Genomic DNA, 19681 nt, shown 5'->3' with positions numbered 1-19681 from the left:
GCTGGAGATTCATCTTTTCCCTGTTGTACATTTCCTACCTTGGCCAAATTGGTTGGCTTCCTAGCAGCCATTTGGAGACCACCCATTAGAGTCTGGCGGTAGACCCGGAGCCTCTCCTTACCTTCTGCCATGTTGAAATCCCACTGGGGCCGAGTTAAGGGGAAGGAGGCATCTATCTGAGCCTGGTTGGTGGTGGGATTCCCGTCTGCACCCGGAACTAGTTTTCGGGCCTCATTGAGGATTCTTTCCCTTTCCTCAGTCGTGAACAGAACCTGAAAAAGCTGCTGGCAATCGTCCCATGTGGGCTGATGAGTAAAAAGAACAGAGTCTAATAAATCAGTAAGCCCTGCTGGTTTCTCGGAAAACTTAGGATTCTGAGCTTTCCAATTGTAGAGGTCACTAATGGCGAAAGGCCAATAGTGATGGGGCTGATTCCCCTCTGGGTCTGGGGGTCTGGTGGCTCACAGGGGCAGAATAGTGGAGTCGGTGGCGGAGGCGGATTGCTCCCATGAGCCCTTTGTCTGGTAAAGGGCAGGCTTCCCACTGGAGTGTTTCCACCTCCCGCTCTCAGAACAACATCTGCCTCCCCCAGAAGGGGAGGATGGTGTTCTTCCGGCATCCTAAGGGGGTTATACAGGGAGGAAAAATTAATTCTTCTTCAGTCCCCCCCCCCCCCCATAGGACAGGGTAGAGGGGTGCTGAAAGCTAGGTAAGACTTTTCTTGTTTTCCTTCTTCTTTGTCCCCTGCAAAGCAAGAATGGGTTTTGGCTCCAGAGGGAGTGGGGCTAGGAAGGGCTTAAGCCAAGAGGGTGGGTAGAGGGGTAGTCTGAGTCTGTCCCATAACGTCTGTCCATTAAGTCCACAGAACAAAACAGAGAAACACAGAAACAGACAAACGGAAGGCCCTTAGAAAGTCTTCCAACTCCATGGAAGCAAAACTGAAAGCTAGCTTAGACATTTGAGGGGATTCCATGTCCCTCCAAAACCGATGAGGGGATTCCACGTCCCTCCAAAAGGGAGGATCAGAATGTCTTCCGAAACTCCCAGCCCGTGGTCCTCCAGTGCGTCCATTTAGACCACGTCGGGCACTACCAGAATTTCAGAAATGAGCTCACACAGAAAAGACGGAATGAACAGACACTAACCGTGGCCAGTCAAGCTCTCCGGGTCGGGGGTCCCGGGGATCCCGGGCCGAGCCCCCAAATGTTATGCCCAGAATTTGTGATCCCCAAAGGCCACCAGGGAGCTGAGTCCGATGCAAAAGCAAAAGGGTCTTTATTCGAGCTAGCTCGAGCTCAATCCCCTACCTGCACCGATGCAGCGGTGAGATACTGGGGAGAGAGAGCGAGTTTCAAAAGGATAAAGGTTTTATTGGGGCCTAGGGGCAGTTGGTGTGGTAATGGCTGTGGCCTCAGCCGATTGGCTGGGGAAGGGTCTGAGTCCTGTTAGGCAGGTGAGCGGGAGGTTACTCAAGGGGAGGAGTCGTGGTCAAAGGTGAAGGACACAGAACAAGATGGAGTCAGCAGGCGTAGGCCCGCCTTTGCACATAAAAGAAAAAGAAAAAAAGAAATGTGTAAGTCATCAGAGTGGTTACAAACCTTGAAGAATTACCAAGGGAGCATGTGAAAATTTTCTCTCAAAGCCCTCTCAGAGCAGAGAGTTGTCATATTCCACCCTGTGACTGACTGCCTCTATGTCTCCTGCCCATTCCTAAGGTAGGATGTGGGAAACAAAGGCAAGAGGAAATGGTGATAAAATTAAATTTCCTGATAACCTGGAGCCCTTTGACAAATACTTGAGGCAGACAGAGTAAAACATTTCTCCATGAACTCCCTACCTTTTTAATGTTAATGCTTTGCTAGAGGGAAAAACAACCTCAGCTTGACAAAAGTTCGGCCTCCAGTATCCTGTGAGTCTTCTCCAGCATATGAAACTCTCAATGGAAACTTCCCCTGGACTTTACCTCCATCAACTCCCAACTATATAACCAGTCTCTCCTCAGGGACCCATAACTGGGGCAGTTATTCCTGCCCAAGGTCACCTTTTGCACCAAAGACTTCTGAAGAATTCTGTCTTGGCCATCAGCTCCGGACCCCACCCCCACTCCAAAACTCCATCAAGGTATGCATTGCCTTCAAATATCAATCTTTGTAATTACAGGGAAAAACCTGTCATAAGATGGCTTACAGGACTGATAGGGGAATTCCAGTCCCTGCCTGAAGCCTCCCCCTCTGGGTTCTTCTTCCCACCCTGCTTGCCCCTTGCACCAAATTACTACTAATGGGGAATGCGGAAGTAGCAGACTATAAATTGTCCCCTCTGTTGATGCTCTGAGCTCAGACATCTGGAGAATGATCTCCTCTGAGCCCACCAGTGTAAAATAATCCTGCTTGCAAGATCTCCAAGTGCCACTTGGTGCTTCTGCCGGATGATCCAGACCAGTTTCCATAACAATATCTACCTAAGGAATACATGTTTATGGATTAAAAAGCCAGAGTACTAAAAACAGATTTTAACAAGACAGTCCCCAGCACCTTCCTCCTTACTCCAGGGTTGTATTCCAGGAAGGTGACCACTTTGAACATTTTATCTTCTAAATTTCAAGTGAAAATGCTTATACCGCTCTCTATCAATTTTTTCCTTTAAGCATTATCCAGTGGCTGTTTGGTATGAAATGAGTAGTTATCATTTAAACACCTTTTACCTTCTCTTCCCCATTCTTCCGATCTATTGCCATTTTTGTGAAATCACTTTTCATTGTTTACATCCTATTTTTAATACAAAGGCCAATATGCTACCCAGCTAATTACACTTATTCTTATATTTGTTTTTAAAAATATTTTCTTGGAATTAATAATTTCTTGTTTTTTTACCTTATCTCATTTGTATAGCTCTGGCCCAAGTCCATCCTGTCCTATCCTACAGGACAGTGAAATGTCTCTGAATGCTATTTCCCACATAGTCAAACACATAGGTGATTTATTAATCCATTGGTGTACTGACCTCAGCTTCTACCAGCTGGGGAGAGTTAATTGTTAAATATTCAGGAATTTTGTAAGCAGAGTGTTAAGTTGTTGAGAGCTTAACATCAGCATAATAGGATATTTTATGTTATAGGAATTGGTAAACATCACGAGTCAGAGCTTGTTGTTTGGTTTTGTTTTTCCAAACAGTCTGTTTCCCCTTAGACCACGTTACCAGTTTCATTTTGTTCCCTAGAGGCAAGTCTTCCAGAGCATCTGCAGTTGCAGGCAGCAAGGCTGCCCTCCTTCCTTAGAGGGCATCATGTCCCAGAGGGCTTCCTTTGTCTCCCTCCTGCATTGTTTTCCTTTTGCTGGGTCAAGTGTCTATTTCTTTTTTATTTATTCCATTTGAAATGAAAAGCTAGACAAAACAAGATAAAAGGGGCCAGCCAGATGTCCGAGGCTGGAAACTCCCCTTTCAAACTATTGGCTTTTGTAACCTTGCTTGCTGCCTGCCTCCACCAATGGCCCAGAGAGCACCACTGGTAAGTGCCCCCTCCCCTTTTTGTTTTGTCTTTCAACCCCCTACCATCCCAACCATTAAAGGAGGCTGATGCCCAGGTTCAGTGCTCAGCCTATGGTGGTGACTCTGCTGGGCTGGCACTGGTGCATAATAAATAGTATTTTCCTGATTCCCCTGAGTGTGTGTGGCTTATCTCTTCCTGGGCGGCAAGTATTTGCTGTAACACATTTGAGGTGGATTCTTCCCACTAGTTTTCCTGCAAAGATGTACAGAAGGTAAATTGTTTAATTCTGCACATGCTTTTATTCTCACTGATAATTGATAGTTTGAACACGAAATTCAAGATTGGAAATATTTTCCCTTGAAATTTTGAAGGCACTGCCCCATTGGTTTCCAGCTTTTGATGTTGCTGTTCAGAAGTTTGAGGCTATCTTTGATAAGATTCTATTGATTCTTCTTTTATTGAAATTCTTCTCTTCCTTTTTCTCACTTCCTTTTAGGTATTTTACTTTGTGCATTTATACTCTGGCTTTCTTCTCTTTTCTCTCCTATTTTCATCTTTGTCTTTCTAAACATATAAATAATTTCTAGGATTTTATTGACTTTACGTATCATACTTTTTATTTCTTTAATTTTTTTTTAATGTTTATTCATTTTTGAGAGACAGGAAGAGAAAGATCATGAGCAGGGGAGGGGCAGAGACAGAGGGAAACATAGCATTGTTGGAGAAATGGACAAAATACGCCAAAGATGGCTGGTGGGGCTAAAACAAACTCTGGTCTTTAGCTTAGAGACCCCTCCTCTGGGTTCTTCTTCCTTTGTTTGCTGTGTGTGCAAAACCCCCACAGATATGAAAACTGATGACTATAAATTACCCTCCCCACTTGCATTCGCTGCTCATATCTTTGGAGAAACAGTCTCCTCTGAGCCCGCTGGTATTAAATAAATCTCTGGTCCACCAAGATCTCCGAGTGCCGTTTGGTTTTTCCACCAGTGTTCCAGCCTGGTTCTGTAACAGCATCTGAAGCAATCTCCAGGCTCCGAGCTGTCAGCACAGAGCCCAAGGTGGGGCTCAAACTCACAAACCATGAGATCATGACCTGAGCCAAAGTCGGACACTTAACTAACTGAGCCACCCAGGCACCCCATTCTTTTTATTTCTAAAAGCGCTTTCTTGTTCCTCATTCTTACTTTTTGTGATAGCCTGTTATTTTTTTTCTTAGATGGACTATGTCTTTGAGGATATTATGCTTTTCTCTCTTTGCTTTGAGCTCTAACTTTCATATGAGAGACTTTCTCAAGTGTTTGATGATTCTTTGTACTTATTTAAAAGTAAAGGACTGGACACATAACTGGAGGTAACAAGGTTCCTCTTAAGCTTGGGACTCAATTGTCTGGGGGTGGGGAACCACCAAATTATAGAAGGTATAGGTGATTAGTTAGGGCTGTTAAGTTTCTCTAGAAATGAAGAGCCAGTCTATAGCTTGAGGTGGTGAATATGGATTGGAGCTCTGTGAGGTAACATCTGCCATGGGCACTACCATCCATTTGTTCTATTTTTACACCAGTTCATTGACCCTTCTCACTTTCCCAGAGTCCACAGATTCCTGGATCTATTATTGAGGGATGGAGGGGATGTGCCTTCTGTAGTCATTGCACGCCTCCCAGTCTTCTGAAGTCCCTGGAACCCCAGCCTCTCAATGCCTGCTGGAGACTTAGCTTGTTGCATTTCCCAGTGGCAACTTCCTCTCGCTTCTGGCTTCTGACTTCTCACTTCCTCTGAACATTCATTAACCACTCTGGTCAGCCACTAAATCAGTCCTTTCTCTCCTTGTCCTTATGGCTCTATACATTTTTATTCCTTCACTATAATTTGATTGGGGTTCAGGAGGGAGCTGAGATGTGTTAACTGGTCATCTTTAACTAGAAGTGGATTTAGCCCTTACTTTTCCTGCTCTTTTTGTCTTCCATTACGTCCCTGATAAGTGGGTCCCTATTACTTTGCAACTAAAATATTTTTTTTTCCTGGATTCATGCCCCATCCTGTGTCTAGTACCTTAGTTTTTTCTTTTTATGTTAAATTTCTCTTTATTGACTTCTCTTCTGCCTGTGAATATGCTCTTCCCCTCCCTCCATTTATAAAAATGGTGAATGCTCCTCAACCACTTCTTGCCTCTTTCTCTCTTTTTTATGTGCAAAAAATATTACAGAAATTAATGTAAACAGACTTGCAACACAGGAGGTTTAATAAATTATTGTTTTGCTCAGTTAACTCTAAAGAGCAAGTAGGTGGATTAAAAGAGTTGGTACAGTTTTCCAATATGCCTAATACAATCTCTTAATTTATATATTTTAATGAATGTTCATTCAAATACAAGAATTTAGAAATCCATTACTCACGTAGTGTACTGAAAAAGTGTCTATGATCAACGTGATGATAGTGCACATTTTATGAGCATGTTATGACCCTAGTGGATTCCCTAAAAAACATTGCAGCAATGTCCAAAAAAGTAAATTTTATTTTTTGACAACTTACTCTCGAATTTTTAATTATTCTGCTTCTTTATAAATCATTCATTATATCATATTTTTTGATTAATTCTTCCTTAATGTGATTTTAAAAAAATAGATGAATGGCATGATTCTTTTGTAAGAGACTCTTAAAAACTGAGAATAAACCGAGGGTTTATGGGGGTGGGAGGGAGGGGAAAGTGGGTGATGGGCATTGAGGAGGGCCCCTGTTGGGATGAGCACTGGGTGTTGTATGGAAACCAATTTGACAATAAATTTCATATTAAAAAAATGAAATGGATCTGGTAACTACCATTACTAAAATGACTTAAAATTTTGTATTTCCAACATGATGTGTAGTAAAATCTTGTCATATAATGTTCAAGCATTTTTCAGATTATGAGTGATGCACCAAGAGGGCTGCTTGGTATTTTTTAAAGAAATAGGAAACAGGAGTGCTTGGGTGGCTCAGTTGGTTATGCATCCGATTCTTGATTTGGGCTCAGGTCATGATCTCAGGGTCATGAGATTGAGTCCTGCATTGGGCTTTGTTCTGAATGTGGAACCTGCTTAAGATTCTTTCTCCCTCTCTTTCTCTTTCTCTCTCTCTGCCCCTCCCCTGCTCATGTTTTCTCTCTCTCTCTTTCTAAAAAAGAATAGAAATAGGAAATAGGAAACAAATTGTGTTCTTGTGGTACAAAGCATAAGAAGCTGGATGGCAAGAGACAGAATATTAATATATCCAAGAAAATATGTATAGTTTGCAAAAAAAATTATCAAGTCATAATGCAAACTTCAAAAAATAAAGCTTGACAAGATACTAGTGTTTGTGGAGACTATGAGGAGTGAGTCAAATGCCATATAGGGATCAAGATTTTTTTTAAACATGAGAAATGCTAATGTGAAGTTTGACTTTAAAATTTTCCCTAGGACAGATAGATGGTTAACCTAAGTCTAAGCTATATCCCTTTCCACTCCTTTACCATAATTCTGAAATATGAGCCCCTCTGAATTACCTTTCTGGTCCTAATAAGGAGACTTCCTCCCCTCTAAGTGTTAGTATCATAAAGGTAGAACCTTGTAACCCAAAACGTGGTGTGTGAACCAGCAGCACCTGGGAGCTTGATATAAATGCGGAATCATAGGCCCTGCCTTAAGCTTACTGAATAACAATATGCATTTGCAAGTGCTCTGTATGCACCATAAAGCAGTATCTCACAATCCAGGAACTTAAACCACAATACCAAATAAACTAAAACCAAAACAAAAAATTACCAACAGCAAAAACAAACAAACAAACAAACAAACACCCAAAACCAAAACCAAAGCACAAGCAAACAAACAAACAAAAACAAAGAAAAAAACTAATGTTCAGATCCCCCCAGAACAATTAATTAAACTACAATTTAATCAGTCTGGGGATGTGTTCCATCCATCTAGGTATTTTAAAGTTATCCCAGGTAATTTTGATGGGCAGAAGTGTTGTGAGTACCTGTTCATGATCTGCTAGGTACAAAACTCTACACTTCCCTCTTAGAGAATGAATTCCTGCACCTGAATCACAGTCCAAGAGTTAGAATCCCCTTACTATACAGATATCTTAGACACTAACTACCTGCTTGAACTTCAAATACTAACTTTCCTAAGGGCTTTCCTTTGCCTTATTTTCTTGTCTTTCAGGACCTAAGTTATTTTGTATCCCTGAAATTAACTGCTGTCCGGAAATATCATCATATATTTCTGGACACTGCCTCTGCCATATATTTTCTCCCACAATCTGTAAACAATGTAAAGGAAGAACTCCAGGCTCTGGCCTTTCCCAGACCCTTCTCATGCCTTTCAGTAACTAGCTCAGACATTTATTCCATGGGCTGGATGATGACCATGTACTTTGTACTTCTCCTCCTCTGTGTTTTTGGTCTTTTATACTGTTATGTTAAATTGTTGCGTATTTTTTATTTATGAATTGCATCACTGTCATTTACTTTACATGTCTTAATCAGTTTATTAATCTGTACAACAAAGGTCTATTCATTACTGGTACTGGTTTGGAATACAAGGCCTAATCATGAAAATTGATAATCCTTCATTGATCATCAAGAATTAACTATTTTATACTAATTTTTTTCATCATGGTAAGTGTACTCTTTAATCTCCACCACCTATTTTAACCATCCTTCCACCCACCTCCCCTCTGGTAATACTTTCTTTCACCATACACAAAAATAAACTTAAAATGGATTAAAGACTTAAATGTGAAACCAGAAACCATAAAAATCCTTGATGAAAACACAAGCAGTAATTTTTCTGACATCAGCTGTAGCACCATTTCTCTAGTTATGTCTCCTGAGGCAAGGCAAATAAAAGAAAAAATAAACTATTGGGACTATATTAAAATAAAAGGCTTCTGAACAACAAAGGAAACTATTGACAAGACTAAAAGGCAACCTATGGAATGGGAGAAGATATTTGCAAATGACATATCCAATAAAGGGTTAGTCTTCAAAATAGATAAAGAACTAATACAACTCAATACCCCAGAACCAAATAATCCAATTAAAAACGGGCAGAAGACACGAATACATTTCTTCAAAGAAGAAATTTCTCAAAAGAAGACATCCAGGTGACCAACACATACCTTAAAACATGCTTAACATCACTGATCATCAAGGAAATGCAAATCAAAACTAAAATGAGATATCACCTCACACTTGTCAGAAATGGCTAAAATAAAAAAAATACAAGAAACAACAAATGTTGGCAGTGATATGGAGAAAAAAAAACACTACTGCACTGTTTTTAGACTGAAAACTGGTGCATCCTCTGTGGAAAACAGTATGGAGATTCCTCAAAAAATTAAAAATAGAACTACCCTACAATTCAGTAATCACACTTTTGGATATTTGCCAAATATGAAAACACTAATTCAAATGGATACATGCACACCCTATGTTAATTACAACATTATTTACAAATTATATATATATATATATGTGTGTGTGTGTGTGTGTGTGTGTGTATGTGTGTGTATACATATATATGTGTGTGTATATATACATATGGGTATATATATATATATATGTATATACATATATATATAATGGAATAATATTCAGCCATGAAAAAGAATTAAATACTACCATTTGCAACATGGATAGAGCTAGAGAGTATAATGCTAAGTGAAATAAGTCAGTCAGAGAAAGACAAATACCATACGATCTCTTTGTATGTGGATTTTAAGAAATAAATGAGCAAAGGAAAAAAGAGAGAGAGAGAGAGAAACAAACCAAGGTACAAACTCCTAACTATAGAGAACAAAGTGATGCTTACCTCTTTCTCTTCATTACATTAAATTGCTAAAATTTAATTTCTAAAATTTTCCCATGAGATACTAAGTTTGCAAAGACGAATACAACACATCCCCTATTCATGGCCCAGCACAGGAACCAGACATAAAGAAATAGTTCCAGAGCAGTGTAAAAGTGCCTGGTGCAGATGATGCATGCAAGTCCCCAGAAGAAACTAGCTGAGGGAAAGGGGATGGTGGGAGTGTCCTGGAGAGAAGAACATTGAAGAAAATTTTAGAGAGACTTTATCCCTGAGCTGATTTTGAAGAATAAGGAAACAAGGGAATTTCTGAGGAGAGAAAAGAACATGTATAAAGTTCTTTGAGGAATCTTCAAACTTTGGCAATGTCTTACCTCATCTCCAGACTGAAATTGCTCTCATAAGTACACTAAACAATTCTTAACTGTCCAAATGGACGTCTCCTTTTCAGGTTCATCTTACCTGCCTCCTCAGAATTTGCCAGGGTTGACTGAACCCTATTTCTTAGAAGCCTTGTTCCGCTCAGCATCCTGTCAAGTCCCTGCCCCTGATCTTCCACTGTGTCTCCCCCTCTCTTCCATCTTCCTTCCTGAGTTTTCTCTCATCCTGTTCCCTCTTGCTGGGGCTTCTCATCTACTGACAACACTTTGGCATCCTTCTAAAGTAGGTAACTCTCATTCTGTTGCTTGATCTGGACATGATGTCAGAAGAGGTATGATATCCCTGATGCTGCCAGACATTTTAAACCCAAAATGTACCAGATTGTGCTAATCTCCTCCAAAACCTGCTCATCTCTGCTCTACTGTTGATCTAAGTCATGAAATCAACCACTTCAATTCCCACCTTAAACTCCACACTATCCTGGAGTCCTCTCTCTCTCTCAACTCACAGGCAAGTCTTTCACCAAATTCCATTACTTTTACCTTAGAGATATTTCTCAAATTCATATTACTTCTCCACTTCTGCTTAGCCCCACAATTAATACAGTAGCTTCTTACTCTGTCTGCTGTCACCAAGACCTTCTCCACATCACCACCAGAATTATCTTTCTGAAACCCAAAATGCCTCATGTCTTTTTCCGACTCAAAAGAAGCATTCTGTAGCTCAGAGTCCAAACTTTTTATTGTGGCCAACAAGGCTCTTCATAATTTCACCTTCATCAGTTTTGAGTACCCCTTGCTACATAAAACATATATAAAGTGTCAGTAAACTTCAGGGTTTCTCCTCCTGACTATATGGTGGCACTGCATAACCCCACTCCTTTGAAGACAGGTATGACTATGTGACTGCTTTGGACAATGAAATGTGAGTGAAAGGGACATGAGTCACTCATGCAAAGAAGTCCTTTAAGAGCAGTATGTGAGGCATCATGTTCTTCTCCTTAAGGATGGTGACCACAATGCTAGAGACTGAGGTGTCATCCTGAGACCATGAGGGACACATCATGCAGCAGAACCTTCTGTCAGTAAAAATGAACATTAACATGAGTGATAATAAACCTTGTTTTGTAATGCCTGAAGTTCCAAAACCTCCCACAAAAGACCACCAGAGTCGTAAGTCAAAGCCAAGCAGCAAGGGTCGTTTATTGCAGGTTCGAACCTGGTCCTCTGCGCACTCGTCGCCGGTGACACAAGAGGCCACGATTAGGGTTGGTATAGCGTTTTTATAGACAGAGACAAATAGCACAGGGGAGGTTTTTACTTGTGGCGGGAGGAAGAAAGGGGGAAGGGGGTAGGTGAGGAATGTGCTAAGCAAGCAGGTTTACAGAAGCGAGAAATGCCGGTTAGTTTGTATACAATCACTCATTCCATTACATATCAGACTACATTTAGGAAGTTTTACAGCCCATTCTACAGCGGGTTACAATCAGGAAAGGTCTCACAATGCTCATGGCAAACAGCAAGCAAAACAGACTTCTCAGCAATTGTATTTCTTATCAAAGATCCATAATAAGCAGAAAAGAGAACCTAGCTTTAAACTAAGGCAGGGCTGTCATTTGGATTCAAAGCTGTTCCTTTCATTCCCCCCTTTTCCTTGTGCCTAAAGAGCCAATCTTGGATCTTCAGTTTTCTATTTGTAATGTCTTGAGCGGTTGGTACCGAGTTCGTAAGACCATTAATTGTACAGCATTGAACCTGTCTTGGACAAAATTAATAATTTTGTTTATGATGCAGAGGCCTAATGTGAGAGCGAGAAGTAGAATGGCCAGAGGCCTGAGTAAAGCGGAGAGCAGGATAGTATTATAGACTTTCTGGGTTTTTAAATTAGAAACCTCCCAAGTTAAAGTATAGGGTATGTGGGGGTTGCCTGCAATACTTATGAGTCCGTAGGAGGTGAACAAGAGCATGCTAATGAGTGTTCCTCCGATCATTGTGGGTCCAGAGCTGCAACAACAGTCTTGGTATGGGACACCTTTGAGGCTGAGGCCTTTGGTCTCAGCCGGTTTTCGGGGTCAGGTTTTCGACGCAGAGTCAATTTTAAAGGATGGGTCTTACTCTGGTCAACCATCCAGGCAGTGTTGACTTCCGGCACGAAGTCTTCTCGAACCACAAAGGAATCAGCTGGTCGGGCGTGGGTGTAATGGATCCAGGTAGCAATCCTGTGGACTTTGAGAGCAGTGGGTGTGGTTAGGATCACAATGTAGGGTCCCTTTCACCATGGTTGGAGGGTCTCTTGCTTGTGTCTCCACACGTATACCCAATCTCCGGGTCGGTAGTGATGCGGCTCAGGAGGGGGCCCGTTCTCATAAATGGCTCTCAATCTGGGCCAAACTTCCTGGTGGGTGTGCTGGAGTTCCTTCAGGGAAATAAGAAGTTTATGATCATCAAATTCAGTTAACACATTAGACTGTAGGTTGGGAATTATAGGGGGGGGGGCACTCCATACATGATTTCAAAGGGGGTTAATCCCAGTTTGTAAGGGGAGTTCTGCACCCTGAACAGAGCGTAGGGGAGTAAGACTACCCAATTAGCGCCAGTCTCTATGGTCAATTTAGTTAAGGTCTCTTCTAGAGTTTTATTCATTTTTTCTACCTGTCCTGAGCTTTGGGGTCTATATGCACAATGTAGTTTCCAATCAGCCCCAATAAACTGCGCTATCCCTTGTATTACCTTTGAAATGAATGCTGGTCCGTTGTCTGATCCTATTAGGGTAGGGAATCCGTACCTGGGTATGATGTCTTCTAACATTTTCTTTGCTACTACCTGCGCAGTCTCATGCTTGGTGGGGAAGGCCTCTGTCCATCCTGAAAAGGTATCTATAAACACTAACAAATATTTATATCCATATTTTCCAGGCTTTACCTCGGTGAAGTCTACTTCCCAATAGGCTCCCAGCCTGGTTCCGCGGGTTCTGGAGCCAGGGTTTTTCCCGTGGTTGGCGGCGTTAGTTAATTGACAAGCTTTACAGCTAGTAACTATTATTAAGTCTTGCATTTTTCTTGTGCCCATATGAGTGGCTCGGTGCATCTTGGATAAGACTTTATTTTTCATTTCTTCTGGGAGGATTATGCTACAGTCTGCTGCTCTCCACCATCCGTTAAGGCACTGAGTTAAAGGTAATTTTTGGATCCAGTTTAGGTCTTTTTTTAGTGTAGGTGGGATTTTCTGGTAAACTAGCTGAACCGGGGTCTGGTAGGGTGGTCATTAAAGCACAGTCCACCTGTAAGGCCGCCTCTTGGGCCACCTGGTCAACCAAATTATTTCCTCTGGCCACCGGTGTGACCGGTTTTTGGTGGCCTGGGCAATGTATGATGGCTAGTTGTTTAGGCAGCCAGAGTGCCTTTAAAAGAGCCAATATTTCTTTTTTGTTTTTGATAGTTTTCCCCTCTGCAGTTAACAGTCCCCTCTCTCTGTATATAGCTCCAGGTATGTGGGCCGTAGCAAAAGCTTATCTGCTATCAGTATACACGTTTAGTTTCTTGTCTTTTCCCAAAGTCAGTGCCTTGGTTAAGGCCACAAGTTCAGCTCGTTGGGTAGAGGTGCCAGCTGGCAAAGGCTCTGCCCAAACAGTCTCAGTTTCAGTTGTGACTGCTGCCCCCGCGTACCTTTGACCTTGATGTACAAAGCTGCTGCCGTCAGTGAACCAGGTAACCTCGGCGTCTGGCAGCGGGTGATCCTGTAAATCTTCCCGAATTCCATGAACCTGTGCCAATATCTCAGCGCAGTCATGGAGGGGGGTATCCAAGTCCGGGTCTGGTAACAGGGAGGCAGGGTTTAGTGTTCGGGGGGGAGCATAAATGATTCTGAGGGGATTTAATAATAGTCCCTGGTAGTGAACCAGTCGGGCGTTACTTATCCATCCATCAGGAGGTTGTTTGAGGACTCCCTTGATGGCATGAGGGGTTGTAACATGTAACTCTTGTCCCATAGTTAACTTATCAGCATCCTTTACCATTAGAGCTGTAGCCGCGGTCATACGGAGGCAAGGGGGCCAGCCAGCCGCTACTGGGTCTAGTCTTTTTGAAAGATAGGCAATGGGCCTGGGCCATGGACCAAGGAGTTGCGTTAGCACTGCTTTGGCTACCCCCTTGTTTTCATCTACGAAGAGATGAAAGGGTTTGGAGACATCGGGGAGCCCTAAGGCTGGCGCCGACAATAGGGCGAGTTTGATTTGCTGGAAAGCCTGCTCAGTTTTTTCTGTCCACTCAAAGGGCGCCTGTTCTCGGGTGACCAGGTAAAGAGGCTTAGCTATCTCGGCGAACCGAGGTATCCACAAGCGGCAGAACCCGGCCGATCCCAGGAATTCTCTTACCTGCCTTTACGTTGTGGGTTGGGGGATGCGGAGGACGGTTTCCTTCCGTGCATCAGTGAGCCATCGTTGGCCTTCTCTTAACAGATACCCCAAGTAGGTTACCTCGGATCTGCAAATTTGGGCTTTCTTTGCTGAAGCCCCGTACCCCAGGGCACCAAGTGTCTGGAGGAGATTTTTGGTGCCTTGCAAGCAAGCTTCGGCAGTCTCAGCGGCGATTAAAAGATCGTCAACGTACTGCAAGAGAGTCACTTTGGGGTTTTGATTCCGGTACTCACCCAGATCCTCGTGAAGTGCCTCCTCGAACAAGGTGGGTGAGTTTTTAAATCCTTGGGGGAGCCGGGTCCAGGTGAGTTGCCCATTTATGCCTCTCTCAGGATTGGACCACTCGAAGGCGAAGAGCTCTTGACTTTTGGGGGCCAGAGGCAGGCTGAAAAAAGCATCTTTTAAATCAAGGACAGTATACCATTGTCTTTCTGGGCTGAGGGCACTTAGGAGGGTATAGGGGTTGGGTACTGTTGGGTGTATGTCCATGACTCGGCGGTTAACTTCTCTCAGATCTTGTACCGGACGATAGTCCGCACTGTTAGGTTTTCATACAGGCAGCAGGGGGGTGTTCCAGGCTGAATGGCAGGGTTGGTTGTGAGGGCCAGTCACTTGGGGGCCCCTGGCGTAAAATGAATTTGGGCCCCCATTTTAGTGAGTAAGTCTCTTTTTAATAAGGGGCATGGGCTGTCGGGGATGACTAGGAAGGAATGGGTGACCTTTCCATTTCCTAGGTCCACAGTCCTCTGGGTGGTCCAGGGATATTTTTTATTCCGGTAGCCCCTTGGACCCAGGAAGATTTTTGAGAAATTTTTCCATGGGGCCTGATCAAGACCGAATGTTGTGCTCCTGTGTCAACTAGAAATCGAACTGGGTTCCCCTCCACTTGTAGCGTTACCCTAGGTTCGGGGAGGGGATCCGAACCCCATCCTCCCTATTCTGCATCTTGAGTGAAGAGGGCGGGTGTGGTTTGTGGCTGCCACGGTTTTCTACTAAATCTTGCCACACCAGAATATAGGGAATCTGATCCGAGTGACCTTCTTTCCCTGGTAGGAAAATTTTTTATTTTACTTTAAGGACCACAGGGAGGCAGAAGGTTCCCTCTGTAGGCCAATTGACCCCAAAGGTGGGCCATTCAGAGCGGCAATAGGTGATCAACTTCCTTTTGCGAATGTCTAGGCTTAAGTTATGTCCTCTAGCTTTTACGTCCCTGAAGTTGGCGAGAAGGAGGGAGAGAGGGGTGCTCTGCGTTTGGCCCATGTTATGATTCTGAGGAAGAGGAGAAGAGAAGGGGGCGGCACGGAGGGGGCCCTAAAGCGGTGAAATCAGCGATGGAGTTCGCACAGGCGACCTCCGAGGGTGAGACCCCTGGTGGCCTGGCTGGGCCCCGGGCGGAGGGGCGGGAGGGAAAGCCGCAGGCAGCTGAGGAAGGAGGTAAGAGGAACAAAGGATGGAATAATTAATTCTGATCAGCCGAAAAAACACTTAATTCCAATAAAACATCCAACGCACGAAAGAAAAACAAGAGCCAACAAGAATCTCTGACAGTGGTTTCAACTTTCTGGGGCCGTCTCGGCCAGCCCAACAGAAAGGGTTATGGCTAGGATGGCGGTTATTACAAGGGCCCAGGGGTGACAATACATTTAGACTGACATAGAAGCACTCACGTACTTGCCCGTCCGTGTCCCTCGCGGGAACTTAGGTGCCTCTTAGCATGGGCGGGCAGGTATAAACCCCCTGCTTGGATCAAAATAAATTTTGACCGCCTTAAGCCGTATGAGGATCACCGCGGAAATCGGGTTAGAGCCCACTTGAATCCCGTAGCTTATGCTGTGGGACTACACATAAGGTAAGTCAGGCGTGTGCCCCTGACTCCCAACAATCATTCCAGTCAATTTAACAGACACACAGACACACATCACATCAAAATACGGGTAACAATTGGCATGCCTAGATGGTTTTTTCTTTTAGACGCCTAGAGATATTTCTTAGCACTCTGGAAGTTCATAGAGAAAATGAAAGTATTTAGTTCGCAGGCGCGTTGGGCGTAAGCAGCCCACAGAAAAGAATCCTGATGGGCCAAAAAGGCCCCCCGATGGACCAGGAAGGTCCCCTGATGGACCAAGAAGGTCCCCAGATGGGCCAAGAAGGCCCCCAGATGTCAGTGGACGTCTCCAACTGACCCCGGCTGGGTGCCCTATAGCGCGTCCGCCAGGGTCACACCAGCTTCCAGACAGAACCGGTTCTCCAGAGAAGAAACACAGATCAGAGAGAAAAGGAAGAACGTTAGAGCCGGCTTACTTACCGATCGGAATCAAATATGACCCGTTGACCAGAAGTCTGGTGGGCTCGGGGGAGATCTCGGTGGGACCTCCAAATGTAATGCCTGAAGTTCCAAAACCTCCCACAAAAGACCACCAGAGTCGTAAGTCAAAGCCAAGCAGCAAGGGTCGTTTATTGCAGGTTCGAACCTGGTCCTCTGCGCACTCGTCGCCGGTGACACAAGAGGCCACGATTAGGGTTGGTATAGCGTTTTTATAGACAGAGACAAATAGCACAGGGGAGGTTTTTACTTGTGGCGGGAGGAAGAAAGGGGGAAGGGGGTAGGTGAGGAATGTGCTAAGCAAGCAGGTTTACAGAAGCGAGAAATGCCGGTTAGTTTGTATACAATCACTCATTCCATTACATATCAGACTACATTTAGGAAGTTTTACAGCCCATTCTACAGCAGGTTACAATCAGGAAAGGTCTCACAATGCTCATAGCAAACAGCAAGCAAAACAGACTTCTCAGCAATTGTATTTCTTATCAAAGATCCATAATAAGCAGAAAAGAGAACCTAGCTTTAAACTAAGGCAGGGCTGTCATTTGGATTCAAAGCTGTTCCTTTCAGTTTTTAGCCCTTGAAATCTTAGCATTGTTTGTTACTTGGCATAGCCTAACCTGTCTGACAGATAATGTCAAAGACACACTGGAGCTGAAAAGAAATTAAAGGGGTAAAAACAGATTTTACTAAGGAATTATTGCAATAGGGGAAAAGAGACCTCAGTATAGAACCATACTCACTTCGGAATACAGCATGGGCAAGTGGGCATCTATAGCCAAGCATCCTGGTGGGGTCATTATATAGGAGTTTCTAAGAGGAAATAACAGCAGGGGTAAAAAGAGACTCTTGCCAGACTGACCTCACAGGATCCTTGTTGAAGGCAGGCCAGAGTGATCAGACATCACCTGGGGGATGGCAGGGGTGAGGAATTTGGTCACATATTGAGGGTGATCAGATGTCAGAAGTTGTTGGCAGAAGATTCCAGCTAAACTAACTTAGCTCAATTCATACTAAAATTGGGCTCTTACAGACATGCCCAAGGATGGAAACTTGTTGAAAAAGAGCTCAGAGTTTCCTGACTAGAGTTTGGTTCAGGAAAGTATCTTTGTCAACGAATCATTCATGTCTCTCAGTCTCAGTTCATGTGTCTGGAAGGCATGTTAGTCTCATCTTCTTCCCATTTTTCAAAGTGCCTCTCATCCTTTACATGTCGTCTCCCTTTGAGGTTCCACAACTCCCTTTGAGGGACAGTTGTGCCCTTCCTCATGCTCCCACAATTCCTTGTGCACACCTAATATGGTACTTTTCATTTTGTATTGTATCACATTCAATTGTATGAAATATTTCCTGAGTGTGACCTCTTCTCAGATGTAACTTCCCCAAGATCAGTGTCTTTAGACCATCAGCACACAAAGAACTTGCCAAGTGCAAAAGGATTCCCTCACAAGCACCATCTTGAATCATCTTCTCAAAGTTTTTTATTCCATCCAATTTTGCTGACCGACTTCTGAAGCCTTCCTAAATTACTTCCAGAAATCAGCAATCTAAGACTCCACTAAATGGATTGTTTCTACTTTTAAACAAATTAAACATATAAAGATCTGGATTTATATAATGGATCTATTGGGAGGAGAAAACATGATGAACATACAATTATTTTCTTCACCATAAGCTCATTCTAAAAACTTTCAAAGCTATTGTGACATACCAACCTGACAGCTCTAAGAGGTAATGAAATATATTTTATTCCTTTTTGTTTCCCAGAAGCTAGAAAGGTGCCCAAGATAGAGTAGTTGACATTCATGGGCCATAGAGAATTCAGTTGACATTCTCTGAATTGAATTTAATGACTAGGAAAATAAATGCCTATGAAGTAAATATAAGTCATTTTTCCTTTATCATACTAACTGTTCTGTCTTGTACAAAGTATTTTTCACTCTTTAGCTTTGGAACCAAATCCAGGTACAGCACTATTTGTTTTACAAAAATGATATGCTGAATGCCTCTGGAAGCTACAATTAAAGAAGAAAGACAAAGGAGGCAGAAGAACAAGAGGAGGAGGAGAGGGGAAGAAGGTAGATGAGAGTGAGTGAGAGGAGGAAGGAAGAGGGAGGTAGAGAATGAGCCAGGAGAAGAGGGGAGAGAGAGAAAGAGAGAGAGAGAGAGAGAGAGAGAAAGAAAGAAAGAAAGAAGAAGAAGAAGAAGAAGAAGAAGAAGAAGAAGAAGGAGGAGGAGGAGGAGGTGATGTTGACAAAGACGACAGAGTAGAAAACGGAGGGAAAACTCTGCAAAAACAAAAACAAACAACAAAAACACTGCCCAGTACTAACAAAAGCTGTATTGCCTTGAGCTCTGTGGGGTATTTTATCTGGTTATCCACAACCCTACACCAGCCCTTGAAGGTGAGGACTCCCCCTCCACAGTGTAGTGAAGAAGGGGATAGGAGGCAGTATCTAGTCAGCTGAGGCTCAGAGTGGGAGCAAGGGCAGCCTGACTTTAGAGCTTGCACTCCATCCGCTCTAATACTTCCTCTGCTTCTGGCAGCTGAGTTGTAATTCCTGGGTTCTGGCTTCTAACTGGAAGTCTAGTTCTCAGTTGGAGAAGTCACTAGGAAGTTTCACCTAGAGTGAAAACTAGCTCACCCCCCTGGCTTCGTTCTGACCACCCCCCTGGCTTGGTTCTGAGGTTAGTGGAATGCTTTTTATTATTATTATTATTTTTTTAACATTTTACTTATTTGTGTGTGTGTGTGTGTGTGTGTGAGAGAGAGAGAGAGAGACGGACAGACAGACAGAATATGAGTGGGGAGGGGCAGAGAGAGAGGGAGACAAAATCCACGAAGCAGGCTCCAGGTTCTGAACTGTCAGCATGGAGCCTGACGCAAGGCTCAAACCCATGAAGCATGAGATCATGACTTGAGCCGAAGTCAGACGCTTAACCAACTGAGCCACCGAGGTGCCCCAGTGGAATGCTCTTTTTAAACTTCCTTGCCTGTGTCTGCTCTTCCTAGGCAAACTGCTGAGGGTCTTGCCCCCTTGTCTCCCTGCTGGTCCTGGAGCAGAGATGCAAGTCCTGTTGCTGTCCATGGAATCAGGGAGGAGCTAAATTGTCACCTCCAACTTTTATTTTACTAAGATATAATTTTCATACAATGAAATACACAGATTTTAAATGCTTCATTCATTTTTTAAATATATATCATTTATATATTTATATATTATGTATATTTTTTAAAAC

At 43.3% G+C, this 19681-nt stretch overlaps 1 long non-coding RNA gene across 1 annotated transcript; it reads right to left on the bottom strand.

Moving 5' to 3' along the window:
- Positions 1-11997: 11997 nt before the first annotated feature.
- On the bottom strand, positions 11998-12713 carry LOC145715527 (uncharacterized). The gene is made up of 2 exons (XR_014137750.1): positions 12435-12713; positions 11998-12111 (listed from the first exon to the last, which is right to left on the bottom strand). It is a non-coding gene; the product is annotated as an uncharacterized LOC145715527 (long non-coding RNA).
- Between the last annotated feature and the right edge of the window lie 6968 nt (positions 12714-19681).

Source organism: Panthera onca, chromosome B3, assembly GCF_046562875.1.
Source record: "Panthera onca isolate mPanOnc1 chromosome B3, mPanOnc1 haplotype 2, whole genome shotgun sequence".
Classification (NCBI taxonomy): domain Eukaryota; kingdom Metazoa; phylum Chordata; class Mammalia; order Carnivora; family Felidae; genus Panthera; species Panthera onca.
This window is presented reverse-complemented; position numbering and strand designations above follow the sequence as displayed.